A 23,813-nucleotide genomic window follows, 5' to 3' on the forward strand; every position below is an offset into this window, starting at 1 on the left:
AAAACTGTTGAAAGGTATACTGGACTATGATTTTTGTAGTCTATTTAGCGCCCTGCTCTCTGTAATGACTAGATGTACACATTGGAAAACTGGATCTACTGGGATAAATGGAGATGATACATATATGTTCTTGGAACATGAATGCTTTAAACCATCCTGTTAAAGTAAAGAAGCGTTGCAGGTTTTATATAAGATGCGTATTGAATTTTTTTTCTGCAGTTAAATACTAGAATAAGTTAATTGCAAAATGGTTTGGAGAATGCCACAGGACATCACTGAAGGGAGGAAAGACCAGGGATATAGCTATACTGATGGGACAAAAATGTGGAATTTAAATATAAGAAGATGATTCTGCATCAGCAGGGATGATAGCTCTTTCTGCAGGACACTTAGAATGGGGAGGAAATTACTCTCTTGAATATGAGTTTCAATGAGTCTCCCAGACTTTTTTCCAGGATATTTTTGATCTCCTATAGAGAGAAGGTAGGGGTTAATTACTGATGGGAGTGGATTTCAATGTGACCCTGGATCATGAAATAGATAGAATGAGCTCAGCGTCATAGAGTGCAAGTGAAAAGGGATTGACCAAATTCTTAAATTGCAGAATGAAGAAATTGGGATTCATGTACGGGAAAGATTGAATCTGCAGGTAAGGGCATATATTCTTTTTTTCTGCATCATATAAATTGTATACAAGTATGTGGTAGCAAGGGGAGAAGCATGCTTGGAGAGGAATTAAATGTGTTGTGAGATATATATACATATATTTGATCATACCCCGATATCAATATTTTTTCAGTGTGGTTCAGACACCGAGAGAGGCAGTAACTGGATTTTAAATGAGTCCTTATTAAAGGATAGCAAAGCACATAAATGAATAATCCAGAGATGGGAGGAGGAGAATCTAGAAGTTAATGACATGGGAGAAGTAGATGATGGATGTTGTGGGAAGCAGAAAAGGCCACAATGAGGAAAGTCATCTTATTTCAGTAGCATCATATAAGAAAAAGCAGAGGGCGATTAAGATAGGAGAGCATGAGAAAGAATTAAGTTGATAGAACTGAAATATGAGGGAAAAGAGAAATGGTATAAACAGCTCTGCTAGTTGAGAAGCCAGTTAAATGTCTTATTGAAAGATAGGACAAATGGACTTATGAAATTCACTAAGAGGCTATAATTCAAGTAGGGTAATAAAGCAGAGGGCCTGATGGCCAGGCAGTAAAGAGAAAAGAGAGAGTTGAACAATATCAAAGAAGTGAAACTGGCAAATGGAAGAGCCGATACCTCTAAAGTTCTTGTAGAACCTTTCAAGGGGTTTTATGAACTGCTATATAAGACACAGGAAGGGGTAGATGACCATTAAGTGGCAGATTTCCTGGAACAGGCGAAGTTCTCAAACTTGGAAGAGCAGGACTAGATGAGGCTAGAGGCCCCCATTGGTTTTCTAGAATTGATTGGGGCAATTAAAGAGCTGAGGACTGGGAAAGCAAGAGGGGTATTTATTTAAAATAATTTATATTCCACCTCCTTACCAAAATTTGTGTTCGAAGTAGATTACAACAATATCAAATATAGAAACTGCAAACAATTTAAACATGAAAACAAGGAAAACCTATACTCACCTCATATTGTTAGATACCCCTTGGAATATTAGATTGTGTGCCCAAAATAGAGATAATTAATTAAAGTTTGCAGTAATTTCTTTATTTGATTCTTATAATTCTTTATAATATTTTACTTGGAAAAGATCTCTTGTATTTCTGTACAAAGATGTGTATGGTTGCTTTGTAACCTTCATTTAAAATTAAATAAAGAAATAATAATAATAATAATAATAATAATAAAGTAAATAAAATATGACATCTCCATTAAAAAGAAGCCTAAAAAAATATGCCATCAATGATTTCCTAAAACATCTGTAATCTGTGATTTTATGCAACTCGGACAGAAGAGCGTTTCAGAATGAAGGAGCAGCAAAAGTAAATGCACAACATCTGGTCTCTTGCAACCAAGTTGCTTTGGCTGAAAGAATCATCAATAGTAGCTGATTCTCTGAACGCGATGCTCATGTCAGACAATATGACTTTAATAAATTTCTAATTTATAATGGGCCTTCTCTTTGCAGAGCATGATAAGTTAAGATTTTAAACCTAATTCGCAACCTCATAGGCAGCCAGTGTAGCTCCTTTAGAATAGCAGTAATATGAGCAGACAAGGGGCAACCCACCACTACTCTAGATGCTGCATTTAATAATAGCTGGAAAGCTTCCACTTTATTTATTTATTTTATTTAAAAATTTATTCTATACCACTTTTAGAAATCAAAGCAGTTCATAATATAACATTCATAATAAAATAACAAAATAAATGAACAGAAAACAAATAAATGAAATTAGTAAACATAAAATACATCAATATAAAAAACAGAAAAAATCAACATAAAACGCCTACAGTTGAGATTTCGGTAAACCAATGCAAAGTGCATTGCAGTAGTCCATAATGGAAAAAAGAAACACTTGCATAATTGTTTTTTTAAGTCATCTTTGGCGAGAGTATTTTAATCGCTGTAATACTCTAAGTTTAAAAAATACTCTTTTCACAACTCCATGTAAATGACATTGTAAATTAAAAACTGTATCAAAAAACACTCCCAAATCTCAAGCAACCTCCACAGATGCAATATTAGTATTATCAAATTGTAAAAAGAAAGGGAGCTTAAGTTCCTAGACTCAGGAACCACCCCCCCCCCCCAGCTCAGACATCAAGCCTCTAGCTTTGGATGCCCTGCCTGCCTCAGACCTCTCTAGCCAGCCTTAGAATCCTCAGGCCTTAGTCTCAGACCACTCCAGCCTCAAACTGTCCAGCCAACCTTGGACTCCCAGCCCCCAGCCTCAAATAATCAGGCAGCCTTGGACCCTCTCCTAGACTCAGAACCCTTTCTCAGACATCAGCCTTAAAATCCCTGCCTTGGACTCTCACAGCCAGTTAACCAAATACCCCCAGCCTTGGAAGTCCCCCAACCATTTACCCTGCACCTTCCCACAGGCAAGGCATGGCATGGCTCTGCGAGTCTGAGTTGTGCAGATGCCTGTATTGTCACACTCATGAGATTTAGCACAATACTACAAGCACCAGCATAGCTCAAACCTCAGAGCAGCCACATATGCACATAAGCCGCGTGGAGTTCTTTGAAAGTTACCCTCTGTAGCTGTAACTGTACGGTTATAGCTGATTTCTGGGAGAAAGTTAAGAGAGCAAGTAACGGCATAATGAAAAGAATAATCCAAGATGAGTTGAGAATTTTAATCTTTCTCTGTTCCAGTTGATAGTCAATGAGAGAACTTGGTATCTAATTAAAAAGCTCTTTCTGGTGTGATGAAAGGTTGCTCTTGGGAACTGGAGAGGTAGAGTGTTGCCAACAATGTCGGAGTGGTATGCGGGAATGAGGTCAATGATCAAAATGGAGGTTCTAACAGATACATGAAGGTTGTACCGGATAAGTCTAAGCATTTTTGGGATCTGGTGATATGATATGTGGAGAGTTGGGTTTCGATCTACTAGAATCAGGGGTGGTTTGAGTATTGGAGCTTGTGGGGGACTGAAGGGGGAGATGGATTATGGGATGGACCTTGGGAGAAGAGTAGGATGACTGAGCTGTTAGTCTGAATCTGTATTGGATGTTATTATGTCACGTTTGTTCAAATTTACTGAATTTGGTATTAAAAAGCTAATAACATTTAAGTTATAAAAAATCTCATAAAAAATCTATAGCCACTGCTACTGGAGAACGAATCACAGTTCTAGCTTTCTGGTAGATACCTAATCTAAATTAAAACTGGTGAGAAGCAAGGTTCAAACAGAAATTCAAACAGAAGGCAGCACAGAACTCTGCAATATACCATCTTACAATTATCTCTACATTAAATAAGTTTAAGGATCTATTCATAAAGATCTTCTTTTCATAGATACAGGATAGGAGAAAACACTTAGCATAAAAGAATCATATTCTCTCCCTTCCTGTGTCTTTTGTCAAATTAAATCAGTAACAAAGTTTGCAGCAGAGTTCACAGCTTTGGAGGAATCTGACAGCACTTATGATTTGAATGCTTCTGTTATGGCCCCTGTAATTGGACTGACACCAACTCTATTCACATTGGCCCAGTGGTAATTACCTATTGGTTCATACCTGTTGATCAACCCAGAACTTTGGGAACTGCGGCAAATTTGCTTTTCATTAATTTGCCACAATTCAAGGGATCCAGAGACTGATGCAAAGTGCCACAGATACAGTCAGGCATCACCAGCATTTTCAAAGCTTGCGGACTAGTTGCCAGCATTTCCTGGCTGCTGAGCTTGTAAGATCAGCAGTTAGGAAGTGCATGAAACAGGCCAGTGAGTTTAAAAAATGCTCATGGTGCTGGGAAGGGATGGGGAAGCTGGCAGAGCTCATCTTTCCAGCTGCCAAAGACTTCAGATCAGTGCATGCCCACCTCCCTGCTTTAGGAGTTGATTAAGCTCATCCCTCCAGCTGCTAAAGATAGAAAAAGGCTGTTAACTGCTGCCTGCCCATCCTGAATTCTGATGGATGACGGAGTTCATCCCACCAGCTGCCCAACTCTTGCTGCAGCAGTTAGCATGGCAGGGAAGGAAGGGAATGAGAGGAAGAAAAGAAGGAGGAAGAGAAAGAAGATGAGAGGATGGAGGGTGGCAGAGAAAAGATTTGGCACTAGCAAACACCACCTGGCCCACTACTTTTGTTTGTTACAAAATCATCCATGCATAGGACATTCTTTTTAGTCCCTCCCAACCTGATTTATGTTTGATCCAGTGAAAGGCTCTTTAATGCTATGACAATTCCCTTGAGCCATCTAATCCCAACAAGCTCTTCTACTACTGTAGCACTAATCAATGCGGAAACTATGAACAACCATGCTCCACTGGTGAAACAGGCCACAGACATAAGATAAATCCCAGGGAGGAAGATACCACGGAAGATGACACACCTATAGGGGAACATTTTTGCAGCTCAAACCATGCCATCTTTGACCTTATGGTCAGGAAAGGAAACATTAAAACTACCCAGTAACATTGACATTTGCGATTAAAACGAACAAGTTATTTAAAAGAAATGTACAAGGGATATAATAGAGGCACTGGTTTCTTCACTCTTTACCATACTCTGCTATAGTACTGCTTGCTTCTCTCACTTTTCCATCCCTTCCTTAAACCTTTTACACATCTAATAGGCTGATTCAGTAAAGTCTACGGGAGAGCGGGCGAATGCCCGCTCTCCCAGAGCGCGCGCCAGCCACTCACCGGTGCACGCAATTCAGTATTTAAATTAGGCCCAGCGGTAAAAACAGGCAAAAGGAGGCGCTAGGGACACTAGCGTGTCCCTAGCGCCTCCTTTTTGATAGGAGTGGCGGCTGTCAGCGGGTTTGACAGCCGACGCTCAATTTTGCCGGTGTCGGTTCTCGAGCCCGCTGACAGCCATGGGCTCGGAAACCGGACGCCGGCAAAATTGAGCGTCTGGTTTTCGACCCAACAGCCGCCGGCCGACTTCCAATTTTTTTTTTTTTAACTTTTTTTACTCTTCTGGACCTCCGACTTAATATCGCCATGATATTAAGTCGGAGGTTGCACAGAAAAGCAGTTTTTACTGCTTTTCTGTGCACTTTCCCGGTGCCAGAAGAAATTAGCGCCTACCTTTGGGTAGGCGCTAATTTCTGAAAGTAAAATGTGCGGCTTGGCTGCACATTTTACTTTCTGAATCGCGCGTGAGTACTTAATAGGGCCATCAACATGCATTTGCATGTTGAGGGCGCATGTTGAGGGCGCTATTAGGTGCCGCGGGTTGGACGCACGTTTTCCTCCCCTTACTGAATAAGGGATAAGGGAAAACATGCGTCCAAGGACAGGTTAACAGTGCGCTCCGTCGGAGCGCACTGTACTGTATCGGCCTGTCTGTAAACAAATATAACCCAAGGATTACAAGGCATATCACCTTCCCCCCTTTCTTTTAATCCTCAAATATTGTTGTAGTAAAACCTAGAATTCACCTGAACATTCAGACATCATCCTTATTTCATTCTGTAATGGCCCAATGAAGTGAGTATAACTGTAGAAAGCAAGTCACATGGAGGTCCATATTCAATGGGGTTTGTTCAGATAAAGCAAGTTTACTTACCTGCTTCTTAGTTGTTGCTATGTTGCTGAGGCACTGGCTGGTTGCTCAGGGTTTCCTTTTATATCTAGTCAGGGAGTGATGTTATCAGCCAGCGCTACAGGAAGCCTCGGTTGCAGGACGTATGAAAAAAGCTCAGGAGTGCAGGAAGTTCTAGACAGGATCCATGGATGCAGCGCACTATGCTGCAGGTGCTTGGCGGTAAGGGGTGTTACATGTGCACACCCAGTAAAGCCTTTGCCAGTGCCATCCGATGTTGTCAATCATGTGTTATGGCTAATTCATGCCTGCTCGTGATAGAGAACTGTAATTGAACATTTTAGCTGGGGGGGGAGAGAATTTTGCTGGCTAATGTTTTTATGCAAGTAAAATGTATCTGCGTAACAAGAGGGAGGATGGTGATGCTCCTGGAATGGGCTTAAGTTTATCTGGGTAGTACTGATACAGACTGCGCTATCCAGCTACACTTATGCAGGTAAGTGTGGTCAGAGAAAATGCTACCCTAAAGTTATGCGGGTAAATCTAGGCAAGTAGATTCAGCGTCAGACTTACTGGGTAAGCCCTGATGAATGTTTTGCCATAAAAGTTCCCCGGGTAAAGTCCCGCTTCCCATGCTGCTGAATATGGACCTTACATTTATTGAGCTAGTCCAACAAAAATGTATCTACAACTTATTTGTTTACCTTGTGTTTTACATTTCTGAGCTGATTAAACCACGAAACATATTACGTTTGTCTCCAAAGTGAAGTTATATCATTAAGAACATCTTTTTTTGATACTCTCATCCTCATAACTGTCAAAGATTAGTTAAAGGAGCTGATGCTTTGCATCTGCCTCATTCTTGCAGTTTTGCTAGTAAAATAAAACACCTGAATATGCTGTTGTACAAGAACCCAATTGGCAGCATGTCTGATCGTACCAATATCTCAGAACAATTATTTCTTTATTGTGTACAAATCTTTTTGACACTGATATTGTTTGAAAACCGCAAAATATTGTGGGCCGGATTTTCATATCTACACGCGGGTGTAGATTTGTGTGCACAAACCGGCGTGCACAAATCTATGCCCGATTTTATAACATGCGCGCATGTTATAAAATCTGGGGTCAACGCACGCAAGGGGGTGCCACTTGTGCATCTTGCACGCGCCGAGCACTAGGGGAGCCCCGATGGCTTTTCCTGTTCGCTCCGATTTCGGAGCGGCCTCGGAGGGAACTTTCCTTCCGCCCCCCCTTCCCCGCCCTAACCCCCCTAACCTTTGTTCCATAAGTTGCGCCTGCCTCCAGGCAAGCGTAGGTTGTGTGCACCGGCCGAGTGCCGGTATGCGATCCCCTGGCATGGCCACTGTGCTGGAGGCCTCGGTCCTGCCCCTACCCCGCCCCTTTCACAAAGCCCCAGGACATACGTGCATCCTGGGGCTTGCACGTGTCGCTGGGCCTATGCAAAATAGGCATGGCGCGCATAGGGCTTTTAAAATCTGCCCCTGTGGACATAATGGCAGAATGAACAGCTGATAGACACAAGCAGTTAGATGTGAAATGGAGGCAATGGCCATTAAGTTCTTCATTTACATTCTCCTCTCTCCCATTCATCCACCTTCTAAGCTGTCACACATCCTCATCCTTCCACCTACTGGGCTACAGCATGTTCCTCTATCTTCTCATCCCTCCATAAGATAACTTGTCTTCCAAGGCCTGACCACTCCTTCCCCTTCCCAGTTCATCACTGATACCTTTCTGCCCTGCCTTTCCCTCTTTCCTAGCCACTGCTGACACCTACCGGCCCTATTACCCTTCTCTTCCCTTCCCTTGATGGCTTCCAACCCCATTTCAACTTCTAAATAATGACTTCCTGGCCCTCTCTCCTACCCCATGATGATTCCTTTTCCCATCTTCAAAATTAATTTAAGCCTTGCCCCTAACTCGCAATGCCTCTCCTTCTTTGTGCTTCCCATCTAGTGATGTCTCCATCTCCTTGCCCTGTCCCATCAATGATCCTTCCATTCTCTCACCTCCAATCCCTTTCACCAGTGATGCCTCATAACATAAGAACATAAGAAATTGCCATACTGGATCAGAACAAGGGTCCATCAAGCCCAGCATCCTGTTTCCAATAGTGGCCAATCCAAGTCACAAGTACCTGGCAAGTACCTCATCCTACTCTCCTCGCCATCAGTGAAGCCACCACCTACTAATCCCTTTAATAATTCTTTATCTCTGTGGTTGCCTTCCTCCTCTTGCCTTGTTTTATCCAGTGATTCTTATACTTTTTCAGTCTGCCCCCATCTCTCAGTGAAGATGGGGGCAGCTATTAATGTTCATAGCTATGTATATAGTTTTGATTATACGTATATAGTGATTTGCTGTATCTATTTATTGATTTTATGGACTTTGCCCGGCATAGTCAGTTCTATCCCCTATCCCTGTTTTAGCCTCATTGTTCTCAGTTACATGTAAGGGCCCTGCCCAAAAGTTAACTTGTATTTCTATGTTATATGTAAGGGCTCTGCCCAACTGTTCCTGTTTAATTGTAAACCGATGCGATGTGTGAACGGATGTCGGTATAAAAGAGACTTTAAATAAATAAATAAATAAATAAGATTCTAAATACTCATCTTGCCTTCTCCTTCCAGGTTGATGCTCCACCACCCTGTACCACCTCCCATGAAGCCTCCCATTATGTTCCTCTTTGCCCGTCCCCATCCATGACTCTTTACCTCCCACTGCTAATGCACCTCTTCCTCTGCACCAGACCAATTCCAACAAGTGGGTTGTGCACTTCTAACAGCAGATGGAGACAAAATAAAAAATGACATCGTGGATATATAGCCCTGCCCCAAGTGTCACCATTGGGGGGATGGGGTTAGGAGAAAGAGAGCTAAGTGACAAAGAAATGGTGTGTTGGCAATAGGAAGGGGACCAGTGAGAGATGTACTCCAACCATCAGAACCTTTAAATGTACATCATCTATGGCGGGCACTCTTTGGTTAGATTCTTCCTTCTCTTGTCCTACAAACACCAATGTTAGTTTAAAATGGTTAATAAACTTACAATACTATCACTATTGCTTTTAAATTGTTTTCCCCTCCTTGAAATTGACCGACAGCAATAAAATACCTTTCAGCGATACATGTGGACGTCCTATTTTGAGAAAAGATGCAGTATGTAGAAAAAAGGTGCTCCAATGTTTGCTTAATAAATGTGTTCCGAGAAAAGATTACAGCACACGTTTTTCAAAAAATATTTCATTCCTTTCATGTGTTTCTTGGATGAATAGATTTCTTACAAAGGCATTTTTCCCCAGTCATCATTTATACAACTTGCAGCAGCTGTCATCCAAAGAGACCCAATATTATTGCCTTTAGTTTATCTCCCGATACACTACTTTCAACCTCTGTCTAGATGTCATTCATTATATAGAATATTCTCTCAAAGGGTAGATTACCGCCTGGGACTGTCAACTGAAATTTCATTGCAAGTCTAATATTCTGAAAAGGCCTGTCCTTTTCTTAAAGAAAGAAAGTACCAAAAGCTATGATCCCTTGTGAGCAAATGTCATTTCTTCTCTTCAGGTCCGGCAGCCTGTTATCAGCCATCCTTTATTTGACTTGACATTAACGTATTCATTCCTTCAAAAAGATAGCCTATTCATTCACACATCTCATAAAAGTGGAAGAGTTTTTCATCTTCTAACTGGAACATGAAATCAAGAATCAAATATATATAAAATAAGTACTGAGGTTAATTGTCACCCTGTCAATGTAACTTATTTTTCTAAATGAAAATAACTGAAAATTATATTATCTGAAGTTCATGACACATTACTTTTAGGCTCAAAATTGATTTTTAAAAAAGTAGCACGGCATATGGCTTCCCATTTTTTAAAGACTATTTGCTTTAAGTAGCTGATTATTAGCTTTATTGTGGTCAACAAATAGGAAATATTTCTTTGTATAGTCTGAAAAATAACCAAGCAACTTCAATGAAAATATAACCGACATATAATAAATTTATTTCTGCAACACACACAGACAGGCCGCATTTGGACATGCGTTTTCGACATGCTAGCTTTACCCCTTATTCAGTAAGGGGTAATAGCGTGTTGAAAACGCGTGTCCACCCCCCCCCCCAAGACTAATAGCGCCCGCCACATGCAAATGCATGTTGATGGCCCTATTAGTCATTCCCACGCGATACAGTAAGTAAAATGTGCAGCCAAGCTGCACATTTTACTTTAAGAAATTAACGCCTACCCAAAGGTAGGCGTTAATTTCTGCCGGCGCCGGGGAAGTGCACAGAAAAGTAGTAAAAACTGCTTTTCTGTGCACCCTGCAACTTAATATCATGGCGATATTAAGTCGGAGGCCCCAAAAGTTAAAATAAGTTAAAAATTAAAAAAAATTTTTTAAATGGGCCCGCGGCTCGCGGGTTTAAAACCGGACGCTCAATTTTGCTGGCGTCCGGTTTCTGAACCCATGGCTGTCAGTGGGTTTGAGAACAGACATCGGCAAAATTGAGCGTCGGTTGTCAAACTCGCTGACAGCTGCCGCTCCTGTCCAAAAAGAGGCACTAGGGACGTACTAGTGTCCCTAGCGCCTCTTTTTACTGCGGGCTCTAATTTAAATACATTAATTTACTGAATTGTGCGCACAGGAGAGCGGGCACTCGCCCGCTCTCCTGCGATTTTTACTGTATCGGCCCGACAATTTGGTTAAAAAGGTAGAACACAGCTTTGCCCTAGCAATGCTACAAGAAAGGCATCCTAATATGTTCTGGGTATTAACAAGCAACTTAGCACATGTAGCATTGTGCGAGTGTCAGGATATTTGACTGGATGAGTCCTCCTTTCGGGTTTAAAATCACTAATTCAGTACAAAAGAGCTTATATAAATGACATCAACTCCAGAAGCCACTGCTAAATGGGCAATCCAATTAAAAAGTTAGGGGGCAATAAACCTAACTGGCTTAATAAAATTACGTCAAAGTGCCTCAGGCAATAGGGTGCCACTAAAAGAAAAAAGTTTGACCTTTAAACGTTAAAATCTGGTTTCTGTCAGTTTTCAAATGTCTTTTTTATAATTTGTTGTCAGGATTACTATTATTTTATTTTAATTTGCAAATGTAAAATGAAGGTCACAAAGTAATATACCTTGTCAGTTACCAAGTCTATAAAATGTATTATTAAGAAGAAACAATTAGACCTTGAATTACATCACCAAAACAAACTGACAATTAACTTAACTGAATAGGAAAAGTAAGGCAGATAACTCTTCGGAAAATCTATTATTCCTATGCTTTGTTATATTCAGCATCTCACTGCAAATGAAAGTATGACATTCCCAGTATAAAAGTATCTCACTAGCAGTTTATAAAGATTCACAGTACTTCCAGGTTTATCACAATCTGCATTAACTTTTTAGTATTAACAAGCTGCTATGTAGGCAACACAGTTCCTTTATATTTTCATGCTGGCCATAATTTTTTCTGCAAAAACAATAATGCAAGCATTACCGATAGCACATGTTGACATATTTTAAGCACCAAATTTGACATTTAATATGCATTACTGTATTAATGCCAGTTAATTTAATTTGAAGAACCATTCCCAACAACTATAGACATATCAGCAGTGCATAAAGCAGCATTACCTGCCCCCAAAGGGGTTCTAAAAATGAAAATTTAAAATTACTTTTTATACAATTATCAAGAAAATTCTTATATTTTGTTTACTTTTGGTTACATTTGTCATCTTTGCTATGGGGTAGATTTTCAAACCGCGCGAATTGGCGTACTTTTGCTGGCGCATCAGGCGCAAGCAAAAGTACGTGGGATTTTAGTAGTTACGCGCGTAGCTGCTAAAATCCTGGATCGGCGCGCGCAAGGCTATCGATTCCGTATAGCCGGCGCGCGCCGAGCCGCGCAGCCTACCCCCGTTCCCTCCGAGGCCGCTCCGAAATCGGAGCGGCCTCGGAGGGAACTTTCTTTTGCCCTCCCCTCACCTTCCCCTCCCTTCCCCTCCCTAACCCACCCGCCCGGCCCTGTCTAAACCCCCCCTTACCTTTGTCGGGGGATTTACGCCTCCCGGAGGGAGACGTAAATCCCCGCGCGCCAGCGGGCCGCTGGCGCGCCGGGACGCGACCTGGGGGCGGGTACGGAGGGCGCGGCCATGCCCCCAGACCGCCCTGGGCCATAACCACGCCCCCAGGCCCGCCCCTAAAACGCTGCCGACGCCTCCAAAACGCCACGCCGACCGGGTCCGCCCCCCGACATGCACCCCTTGCCAAACCCCGGGACTTACGCGAGTCCCGGGGCTCTGCGCGCACTGGTAGGCCTATGTAAAATAGGCGCACCGGCGCGCAGGGCCCTGCTCGCCTAAATCTGCCCGGATTTAGGTGAGCAGGGCTCTTAAAATCCGCCCCTCTATGTTTAGTGTACGAGCATGGTGATCTGAGATGGTACCTGATGATTAGCAGCAGAGTCCAGGAGCTTTCTGAGATAAGCTAATAGCTTTCTTCTTGTGTTTTCAAAGCTGCATTTATCTGGTGGTCAAGAGGAAGGGCAAGATGAGAGTTTTCCTCACCCATGAGGTACCAAGCTGATAAATGAGTGCTTCATGTTTAGGACCACTGGGTCATGTTTAGGCAATGGCTGGGTTCATTTTTTGATCTGTGCTTCCAGAAGGTTTGGGTAGGGAAGGAGGAATCTATGGATTGATATTTCAATTGTAGAGTGCTTCAAGGCTTAGTATTATATGCACTTCCTTTTCATGTTTACATGTAACCTATGGCTTACTTGAATAAAAGCCTTGGGTTGAAATGATGCTATAAGCAGATGATTGCCAAGTCTTACAGGATCTGGAGACAGACTAGGCAAAAAAAAACAAACCTTGCTCAGTTCATGATATGTCCAACAGAAGTTCAAGTATGGAAGGGAGAGAATAAATTAGTTTTTAATCTCTAAAAGACAGACATTTTATGGGTCAGATGTTCAGGGATGGGATTTCCACCACCCTTATGTTGGGATGGTCACCCCTTAGAACTGAAATTGGAAGCAAGATTCCTTGGATTGATTTTATTCAGGCTTAACAATACAAAGTCAGGTGAAACTGTCTTTTTGGCAGCTGCAATAAATTTGCAATCTACAATCCTATTTGATTAGGAAGGACATGAGAATGGTGGTCCAGGCTCTCATTTTTGGATGCCTGGATTATGGCAATTCTTTACTGACTGGAGTGGAGAGTGAACAGTTAAAGTTAGTAAGGCTTCAATTCATCCAAAATAGGGCTGGCGCACATAATTTTGTGATTAAAATTGTCTGATTATGTCTCCACTACTTTGAAACAACTTCACTGTCTAGTGTCTGCCTGCTGTAGCCAGGATTAGTTTTAAGATTGTAATATTGGTTCACTGGGTGATATCTGAACAATATTTTCATGAGAGGTTGGTAGATTACCAGCCTACTAGATCACTACGCTCATCTCAAGATATGTGATTTGTATATCTTCCTCCGATAGCTTCTAGGTTATTACCATTTTTATGTTTATGATTGTACCTTATGTTCATATATTGTAAATCACAATAGTTTTTTTTTTAATATTTATTGTATTTATTTATTTATTTTAAGTCTTTTATATACCGGTGTTAGTGGGAATATCACACCGGTTTACATTTCAACTGCAGGTTCGAAAATTACAATTTAACAGGGAGTAGGAACTGGGAAAGGGAAAACAACAGTGCAGCAAAGAAAAATAGGTTACAACAGTAACATTAGACTAATAAGCTGAAATAAATAAAATAATAAAATAAATATCCGCTTATGGGGTAGCCGAAAGAAGAAGTAGCTACCCAGGAAAATATAACTCAGTCCTGGCTTCCATAAATATCCTCCAGCTTTTGATAGCACTGGAGAATGTGGTTGTGGAGGTCTCTCAAAGAAGGTGGAAATTATGCTGGATCCGATAGAGAGCGCCACACTGAAGGAAACTTTGCGGCTTGCACAAAGATTGCCTTTACCCAGATGATGGTGATTTCTGAGATTGCAGTAAGCATTGGGGCTATGCTGAAAAACCAGGAGGGAGGAACCCTGAGAGTAAATGAGAATTTGGTGTCTAAAGGAGCTGCTGGGAAGCCCACTGCATATTTCTCTCCCATCCCCCTCACCCTATACTTTCTAGTCAGGATTAAACTAGCAGTCTGGCTAAATCCAAAGTGATTATATTGGAGAAGGTTTAGAAGGCCACTACTGCAATGGAAAGATCAGTAAGGAACGACCAACCTGGATTGATGGGTTGTTGGACTTTTTCGTTAGACCTACAGAAGAGAGCCTTGGCACATGACATTACTTTGTTGAAACAGTGAGATAAAATGGAGGTTCTGAAACACCAGATGTCTGAGGTGCAGTCCACCAACACAGCCATAATTAAAAGATAATTTGTTTCAGTGCTCCAAGTTGGAGGATTTCGAGAATAGATCCAGAAACCTGAGTTTGAGAGTCCTCAAGTTTCTAGAACCTCCAATATGGCTCCTAGGAATATGAAGAAAATGTATCTAATAGAGATCCTCAAGATGTCAGTTGAAGCTATACCACCTACCTCCAAAGTATATTAACTGCCCACTGCAAAACATGATAGCTCCCGGATGAAGTGGTGGAAGAAGGGCAGCTGACTTTGGATTGTTTAGATCTCACTAAGATATTAGACAGGTCACTAAAGGAAGAAGTTAGTAGAACAACATGTTATTCACTTTGGGGTGGATTTTCAGAGCCCTGCTTGCCTAAATCCGCCCAAAACCGGGCGGATTTAGGCGAGCAGGGCCCTGCGCGCCGGTGAGCCTATTTTACATAGGCCTACCGGCGCGCGCAGAGCCCCGGGACTCGCGTAAGTCCCGGGGTTCTCCGAGGGGGGTGTGTCGGGGGCGGGCCCGGTCGTCGCGGCGTTTCGGGGGCGTGTCGGCAGCGTTTTGGGGGCGGGTACGGGGGCGTGGCTACGGCCCGGGGCGGTCCGGGGGCGTGGCCACGCCCTCCGTACCCGCCCCCAGGTCGCGGCCCAGCGCGCAGGAGGCCCGCTGGCGCGCGGGGATTTACTTCTCCCTCCGGGAGGCGTAAATCCCCGGAGAAAGGTAAGGGGGGGGTGTAGACAGGGCCGGGCGGGTGGGTTAGGTAGAGGAAGGGAGGGGAAGGTGAGGGGAGGGCGTTAGAGGATTCCCTCCAAGGCCGCTCCGATTTCGGAGCGGCCTTGGAGGGAACGGGGGTAGGCTGTGCGGCTCGGCGCGCGCTGGCTATACAGAATTCATAGCCTTGCGCGTGCCGATCCAGGATTTTAGTGGATACGCGCGGCTTCGCGCGTATCTACTAAAATCCAGCGTACTTTTGCTTGCACCTGATGCGCCAGCAAAAGTACGCCTATTCGCGTTTTTTGAAAATCTACCCCTTTCTGTTTGGAGCCAGACAGAGTGGCTACAGACACTATCCGTCTGAGATAGCTGGATAAACATATCAGGCTAACTTAGCCAGGATATTCAAAGGCGAGGACATGCCACTGAATATATCTGACTATCTAAAAGTTAACCAGATAAATTTATCCGACTCAATAGCAGGTCTAACTTAGTCAGATAAGGCTTCATATCAGCATTTATTTGGCTAAGTCAGCAGAATAAATAGCCACACTCCAGATGCCCCTTCCCGCCCACCACTTAGATATTTAGTCTGATAAATACTTATCCGGCTAAATGGCAGCCTTTGAATGCAACCAAATATTCAAATAGCACCACTTAACCAGATAAGTCTAAACGTATCTAGCTAAGTGGTGCTAAATATCGATATCTGAGACTTTATTTTTGGAATAAAAATTCCCTATCTATGAGTTAACAAGTGTGGGTGTTGTCTGACCTATGTAAAGTCATTCAAGATAAGTACAACCTTTTTCTTAGATGTATCAAGATATTTTGAGTAGAATTTGTTTAGCTCCTGTGCAAATGTTTGTGAAATATTTTTCTATTCTAATAAGTACATACTTTTTTACCCTTCATCAGAAACCTCCTTAGTAGGGGTGTGCATGGCAAAAAGCATGAGTTTGTTTCATTTAGCAATTTCTTTCATATTTTTTGTGTAATTTTCTTGTAAATACTTCTGCCCTTCTTTAGACTTTATTTATGAAAATAAGTTGAGGGAGATGAAGGGGCTGGGAGGGGTATTGGGAGAAAGTCTGGGGATTCTTTTTGTTACATTGGACAGTGTGGCATTTAATTTAACATGGTGCCTGGGATGGTGATGAGTTGTGGTTTTAGTGTGTGCTACTATAAACTAATGTGCATTAAAACAAAAACAAACATTTTTTTTTTTGTTTTCATTAATTTAAGAAATTAAACAGCACATCCCTACTCCTTAGTAGTGGTAGTCAGCTCCACTGCTCCTCCATAGGCTAAGGGGTAGATTTTTAAAAAAAGCGCGATCGCGTACTTTTGTTTGCGCAGCAGGCACAAACAAAAGTATCCTCTAAAATCCTGGATCGGCGCACGCAAGGCTGCCAATTTTGGGCAGCCTGTGCGCGCCGAGCCGCACAGCCTGCCTCCGTTCCCTCCGAGGCCGCTCCGAAATCGGAGCAGCCTCGGAGGGAACTTTCTTTCGCCCTCCCCTCACCTTCCCCTCCCTTCCCCTACCTAACCCACCCCCCCGGGCCTATCTAAACCCCCCCTTACCTTTGTCCCTAGATTTCCGCCTGCGAGAAGCAGACGTAAATCTACGCGCGCCAGCAGACTGCTGGCGCGCCGTCTTCCGACCCGGGGGCTGCTCCGGAGGCCTGGACCACGCCCCCAGGCCGGCGCCACGCCCCCGAAACGCCGTGCCCCGCCCCTGAAACGCCGCGTCATCCGGTCCTGCCCCGACACGCCCCCGACACGCCCCTTTCGAAAAAAACCCCGGGACCTACGCGCATCCCGGGGCTCTGCGCGCGCCGGCGGCCTATGCAAAATAGGTGCGCCGGCTCGCAAGGCCCTGCTCGCGTAAATCCGCCCGGATTTACGCGAGCAGGGCTTTTAAAATCCGCCCGTCAGTGTACATTATTTGAGATATACTATTTTCTGCTACTCAGGTTGCTCTTTTTTTAAAAATATATTCTCCTTTTATTTTTGAATATCTAATCTCCTTATTTCATTCTGAACTCCACCTTAAATTGTGGGCTGCATTTAAGAACAATTTTGTTGGACTAATTAGGGAGCTATTCACTAAAGTGTGGTAAATATAACATAGCTGTGTGATGTTTACTGCAGGCATTATTGCAGCTGTGATAAAAATAACACCCCCCAAGATGGCTGATAAGGCAGGCTGCATTATTTACCTAGCATCTGGAGATCATAAGAGTTGTGGTAAATGTGAGATGTGTGCCCAAACATTGACAGGGAGCCAATGGAAATCAGCAAATTCAGAATGCTGGTGAACTTATATGGATTGACTACATGTGACTCAGAATGAGTTATATATGTTAATTCAGTGTCCGTGCAATTTGATATATGTAAGAAGGACCAAGAGGAAGATTCATACGAGGTTACTAGAACACAGGAGTTGTATAAAAACATCCAAACTCACGGCGCCCTTGGTACAACACTGCATACAGAAAAATCATTTGATTTTTCTGTATGATGAAAAGAATTTGATAAGGCCTCTTTCCACCTGTTTGATGGCTGTGCCAGGCCATCTCTGAAATTTTGACCCTGAGCTTCAGCTTGATGTCCTGGTAACTGTGTCGGCACTGGTCCACAGCGTACTTAGCAACTTCAAGGCTACATCCACTGTGATGATACTGCTCCAGATTTTGTCCTTGGCAGCCTTGGTCCTCTTGTGTGATGCCCTGTAATACTGGACACTGTAGTGCTTTATAACCCTTTCCAGGATGATGTCATTTTCCTCCTGAGTAAGGCAGAAGTCCCTTATGTGCTGCATGGGTAGAGAAGATTGGTTACTGGGTTCTACCTGTTCACCAGTAGCCACTTCTGCTGCTTCTCTCTCTGCCTGCATGCTCTTCCCTTTCCCCACTGTTCTCCCTTCCTCCCCTTCTCCTCTTCCAGCTCCCACATCCCAACCTTCATTTGGGCCTGTTTGTCTCCTTCTGCCTCTTGTTGAGCCATGCACACTCTCCTCCATGACTTCTTCAGGTCCCCGTCCTCCCCAGTTGGCCCAGCATCCTCATGGAGTCTCTCACCATACAAATGCTTAGTATGCCCACTCAGCCACTCTCTAGCAATCGCTTTCACACCCTAGTCATGCCCAGATACTCATTTCTTGCATGCTCAACTCTTTGGGCATCAAAATGGCAGATGAAATTTAATGTGGATAAGTGCAAGGTGATGCATATAGGGAAAAATAACCCGTGCTATAATTACACAGTGTTGGGTTCCATATTAGGTGCTACAACCCAAGAAAGAGATCTAGGCGTCATAGTGGATAACACATTGAAATCGTCAGTTCAGTGTGCTGCAGCAGTCAAAAAGCAAACAGAATGTTGGGAATTATTAGAAAGGGAATGGTGAATAAAACAGAAAATGTCATAATGCCTCTGTATCGCTCCATGGTGAGACCGCACCTTGAATACTGTGTACAATTCTGGTCGCCGCATCTCAAAAAAGATATTTGCGATGGAGAAGGTACAGAGAAGGGCTACAAAAATGATAAGGGGAATGGAACAGCTCCCATATGAGGAAAGACTAAAGAGGTTAGGACTTTTCACCTTGAAGAAGAGACAGCTGAGGGGGGATATGATAGAGGTGTTTAAAATCATGAGAGGTCTAGAACGGGTGGATGTGAATCAGTTATTTACTCTTTCGGATAACAGAAAGACTAGGGGGCACTCCACAAAGTTAGCATGTGGCACATTTAAAACTAATCGGAGAAAGTTCTTTTTTACTCAACTCACAATTAAACTCTGGAATTTGTTGCCAGAGGATGTGGTTCGTGCAGTTAGTATAGCTGTGTTTAAAAAAGGATTGGATAAGTTCTTGGAGGAGAAGTCCATTACCTGCTATTAATTAAGTTGACTTAGAAAATAGCCATTGCTATTACTAGCAACGGTAACATGGAATAGACTTAGTTTTTGGGTACTTGCCAGGTTCTTATGGCCTGGATTGGCCACTGTTGAAAACAGGATACTGGGCTTGATGGACCCTTGGTCTGACCCAGTATGGCAATTTCTTATGTTCAAAAGGAGAAACAGAGACAGAACCAAATGACAAACAATAGCACCTAAGCTTTCACACATCTGAAAAACCAAGACAAAAGGGAATGAAAGAACATTAAGAGGAAAGACTAAAGACAAAACATAGAAATCAGAACTCATTTTTTTGTAAGTTCCTCTCTTTTTTCTCCTCTTACCTGTCACCAGAGTCCAAAGCTTGTTTCCCGCTTTACAACACTGACTAGGAGTGTTATTGGGCATAACCTTTATATAAAGTCCGGATTGGGCGATTCTGATCTTGTGCATATATATAAATACCATAGACCACATTAACACATTTTCCCATTTTATGAACTGGCATCATTAGTATGGGTTAGTGAATAGGTCCCTTAATGCCTTGTTCTTTTTTTTTTTTTTTTCCTTTTTTGCATGAACTTTTGAGATTTGTTTCTATATTTCTGTTTTTCAAAATTTATTTTTTTGAATGTATTTGAATATTGTATAAATAATTGATGCTTGTGGGCGCATGTGTAGAGTGTTGGCACAGGCAGTGTCTGTTAAGACAGGATGTGTGGATGAGTTATGAATGATAAAAGAGCATGAGTTACATAGTTGGGGAAAAGTCTGGGAAAGTATTTAAAAAGACAAAAACCTCAATCTCCAGCAGAGAAAGGAGTAATCCTTATGTAAAAGGTGTGAGAGAGGTTCCCAAAAAGGGATGGTTGGAAAATGTGAATGGGAAAATGACAGTGCAAAAAGAAAAAAAAAGGTGGCATGGCTTGGATCCCATAATTTTACATGGGAGGAAAAGAACAGTTGACAAATTTCTTCCTATGGAAGACAATGGAAGCTGTGCAACAAAAGTGAGAAGGGGTCAAAAAAGTAATTCTGCTCTGATTTGTAGGTAAATATATTAAGGGTGGCAGGCTCTGGGGGGAGGTGAATGGTCAGTTCAGGGTACAGTAGAGGGCATGCCCTGGACTTCTTTTTTCCAAACTGTGCCAAATAGATGTTCACCTACACAGAATATCTCTTAAATAAAATCCCTCACAACAGTTTCTATTCAACAGAACTCAAATATCTGTTGTTATTTGCCAAGCGATGACCCAAACACCAAATTTGTTATATCAGCAAAGGTTTTTTTTTTTTGGATATGTCTCCTATTCCTGGAAAAGGATTTGAAAAACAGTCTAAGCTTTTTGTCTGAATCATTATTTTGAATGAATATGCCTATTGAAGGTTTATTTTGCTTTATAGAGACAGCCTTCACGGGTATGAAGCACACAAGCATCAAACTTCAAAGTCAGCTGCGGTCCATGCCTGCCGGCCGAGGACCATTACTGCAACAGCCAGGCTGGGGAGAGGGTAAGACATGAAAAATCCTAGCAGCTGCGAATGATGGTTTATAATGCCTGATGTGAAGGCCAGAACTGAAAAGCACAGTAAATGAGCAGCAGTACATTGGGTGGGCTGCAAAAATAATATAAAAAGGAAATGAGCTTGCAGGGTGGCACAGTAGACGAGCAGTGTGGTGTCCTAAAGCCATGGTTCTCAAAACTGTCCTTAAGTACTAGCCAATTTGATTTTCAGGATATACACCATGCATATGCATGAGCTATTTTTCCCTAGAGTGGAGGCAGTACATGCAAATATCTCGTCATGTATACTGAAAATCAGACTGGCTGGCTGGTCTCCAAAGACCAGACTGAGAACCAGGGTGCTAAAGATTAAAACTATGAAATCTGGCATCTTCATTCAGTTCCCATTTTATCCACATACTGTGTGATCTTGAACAAGTTCACTTAACTTTTCTGTGCTCAGAGTATTACCTTAAACAGCACTATGTATGCGAATGACAGAAAATCATTATTAGTCTGCAATCAGAACTAAATACTTTCCCCATTTGGCCCACTTCAGCATAATAGAAAAAAATAGCAGCTGGAGTACCATGGCAACCAAACTCTGGATTAGAGAAGGTGAACAGAAAGAGCAAGATATCATTCAAAGATATCCACCGTTAAAAATATGATCTGAAGCAAGTTCACTGGTTTATGGTAGTCAGATGTCTTTAAGAATGTAGTGCTAGCAGATATCCTGTTTGATAGAAATTGTATTTATTTTAATGTTGTGTATGTAATGGATATTATGTATGTTTTTATGTATCCCGCCCTGAACCTTGGAGGAAGCAGACTAGAAATAATTTTAAATGAATAAAATAAAAAATAATTGTATGGCAATGTTTGTTAGCCAGTTTGATTTTTAGGATATCCACAATTATGCAGGATTTAGATCTCCATGTACTGACTCCATTGCACGCAGATCTATATCATACATATTCATTGTGGATATCCTAAAAACCAGACTGGCTAAGGGATAATTCCAGGACCCATTTGAGAAATAGTGATGTAGGATACCAGAGTTCAGTCTTAGAACCTGTATCTTCATGTGGATGGGAACAGAAGAGCTCACTGAAGTATATACTGCAATAGAGGTTTTTCACAATTAATGCAGCATGCATTTGTCATTTTTTATACACATATTTAGAATATACTTCAGTGGGATTGTATTAGCATGGAACATCTATTGCAGTGATGCTAAAAGAAAATCAACTATTTGCTAGTGCAGCACATGCATCATATCTGGAAAGCTTGCATATAAAAGGAAATCAATAGAAGAAAAAAAAACACATTTAGCAGAGATAGTCAAAGCATCAGAAGTGGTAACATCTGCAGCCAAATAAAAGGTAACCTCATTCAAAAAGAAGAGAATGGGTAGGTACAGTATATATATGCATTTTACTCTGTCTATGTACAGGTATTCCAGTGTTAGCTAGTGCCACATCAGTATTTCCTAAATCCAATTTACAGAATCAAGTACTTTGGATTCTTTGAAAAGCATTGTTCTACTGGGAATATTTGCTCACCAATAATCTTGCCTCGTGAAGTCTTCGTCGTGCACGTAAAACCATAAAACCATACTATGGTACTTCCCCCTCAAACTGAGTAGAGAAGAGACAAAATAGAGAGGAAAATACACATTGCTGTGTAAGAGGCATCTCTGGCATTGGACTATTGGACCTCCTATTAATGTCAGGCTGTCAAGGGAATGAAAAGTAGTGTAATTAGACTTTTGAGATCCAGCAGAGAGAAGTCAAATAATTATATTGGAAACTTACAGAACAGAAAAGAAGAAAAATAAGGATTTAAAGACCAAGACCATGAAAAAAAGAGAGGAGAGTTTCTTTTTTTCACAAAATTTTCTGGTGTAGATAAGGCTCATGATATATGACAAACTGACAGCATCACAAAAGAAAAAGCCCTCTATTTATCCAAAGAAAGGAGCCAACCCCTCTGGTAAGAGGGGAGGCCAGAACCGGCAAGGTGCTCCACCTCCAGAGCAAGAGGGAGGAGGGTGCGGAGGCTGCGGGGTGGGCTGGTAAGCTGATTAAAAGAAAAAAGTCGGACCTCTCACAGTCTCTTCTTTCGGGGGTTTTCTCAGGTTAAGGGCTTGCATCCCCTGTCCACGTACCTTTGCGGCTTTTTTTCCCTCAACGGAGGCCTTCGGCCTCTCATTGTGTTAGCAGCTCCAGGTCTCTTAGAGCCGCGGTCCTTCTCTTTCCTACTCCATAGATTTAAAAATGTTCCCCTGGAGGGACTCGAGCCCTTGCCCACGTGGTGACCATGCCGATGCCCCACGGACCCAGTCGCGGCACTGGCTGATCACCACGGTGGTGACGATGCAGCATGGGGAGGCTTGTGGGGAGAGACTGGAGGACCGCACAGTACAGGTGACTGGCAGAGGTGCGGTGCAGTTTTGGTGGGATGGCGGCGGACAATAAGGTCCCCGGATGCAGCGAGCTGTGAGGTGTTTTGCGGGCTGTGCTCCCAGTCAGCCATGTGCGCTCAATGTGGCTTCCCAGGTGGACTTTGCGAGGAGAAGCGCTGAGGGGAAGGGGACCTGGTCAGCAGCTGGGGGCTTACTTGGCTCCCAGTGCTGCTGCGAGCATCTTGGGGGCATGGGGTTTTTCTTTGGCGGTTTTTGCTGGGTAAGAGCTTCAAACTCTGCTTTGCTCCCTCACACCTTACGGCCTTCCTTTGTTTCCTTTTTCTCTTCTTCTGGAGGCCAGGAGGAGGATGGAGACTGTGGCTTGGACCAGAGGGCGTTCAAGGTAGTTGGAGGCCCAGTGGGTGTCATTGTGGATAGCACCTGGTGCTTATTGCTTGACCCTGGTCCTCCCATTGTGCGAGTCTTGGCGGCTGTCCCCCATACTGACTTATTAGGAGAGGTGGGGTGTCCTGGTGGGGAGGGGATGTGCAGTCTAGTAGGCAGGTGAGCAAGCGCTAGGGTGGAATGTGGCCTACTGCACATCAGGGTCTGCAGAAAGGCAGGAGGTGACTTGCTTTATATAGCGCTTCCCCCCTCACCCCCCTCTCTGCACACGATGGTTAGTACTGCATTCCTTTGTAG

General features: G+C 42.8%; 1 protein-coding gene and 1 long non-coding RNA gene across 8 annotated transcripts in view; one reads left to right on the forward strand and one right to left on the reverse strand.

Annotated features, from left to right (window-relative positions):
• Window positions 1–20,705, forward strand: part of LOC115084564 — a 35,322-nt gene extending 14,617 nt beyond the window's left edge. The window contains exons 2-3 of the long non-coding RNA XR_003854595.1: window positions 605–649; window positions 20,604–20,705. This is a non-coding gene — a long non-coding RNA (uncharacterized LOC115084564). The remainder of the gene's footprint in view (window positions 1–604; window positions 650–20,603) is intronic.
• TPK1 (thiamin pyrophosphokinase 1) overlaps window positions 1–23,813 on the reverse strand; it is an 831,917-nt gene that overhangs the window by 195,579 nt on the left and 612,525 nt on the right. The gene's annotated exons all lie outside the window — the stretch shown is intronic.

Source organism: Rhinatrema bivittatum, chromosome 2 (assembly GCF_901001135.1).
Source record: "Rhinatrema bivittatum chromosome 2, aRhiBiv1.1, whole genome shotgun sequence".
Lineage (NCBI taxonomy): Eukaryota > Metazoa > Chordata > Amphibia > Gymnophiona > Rhinatrematidae > Rhinatrema > Rhinatrema bivittatum.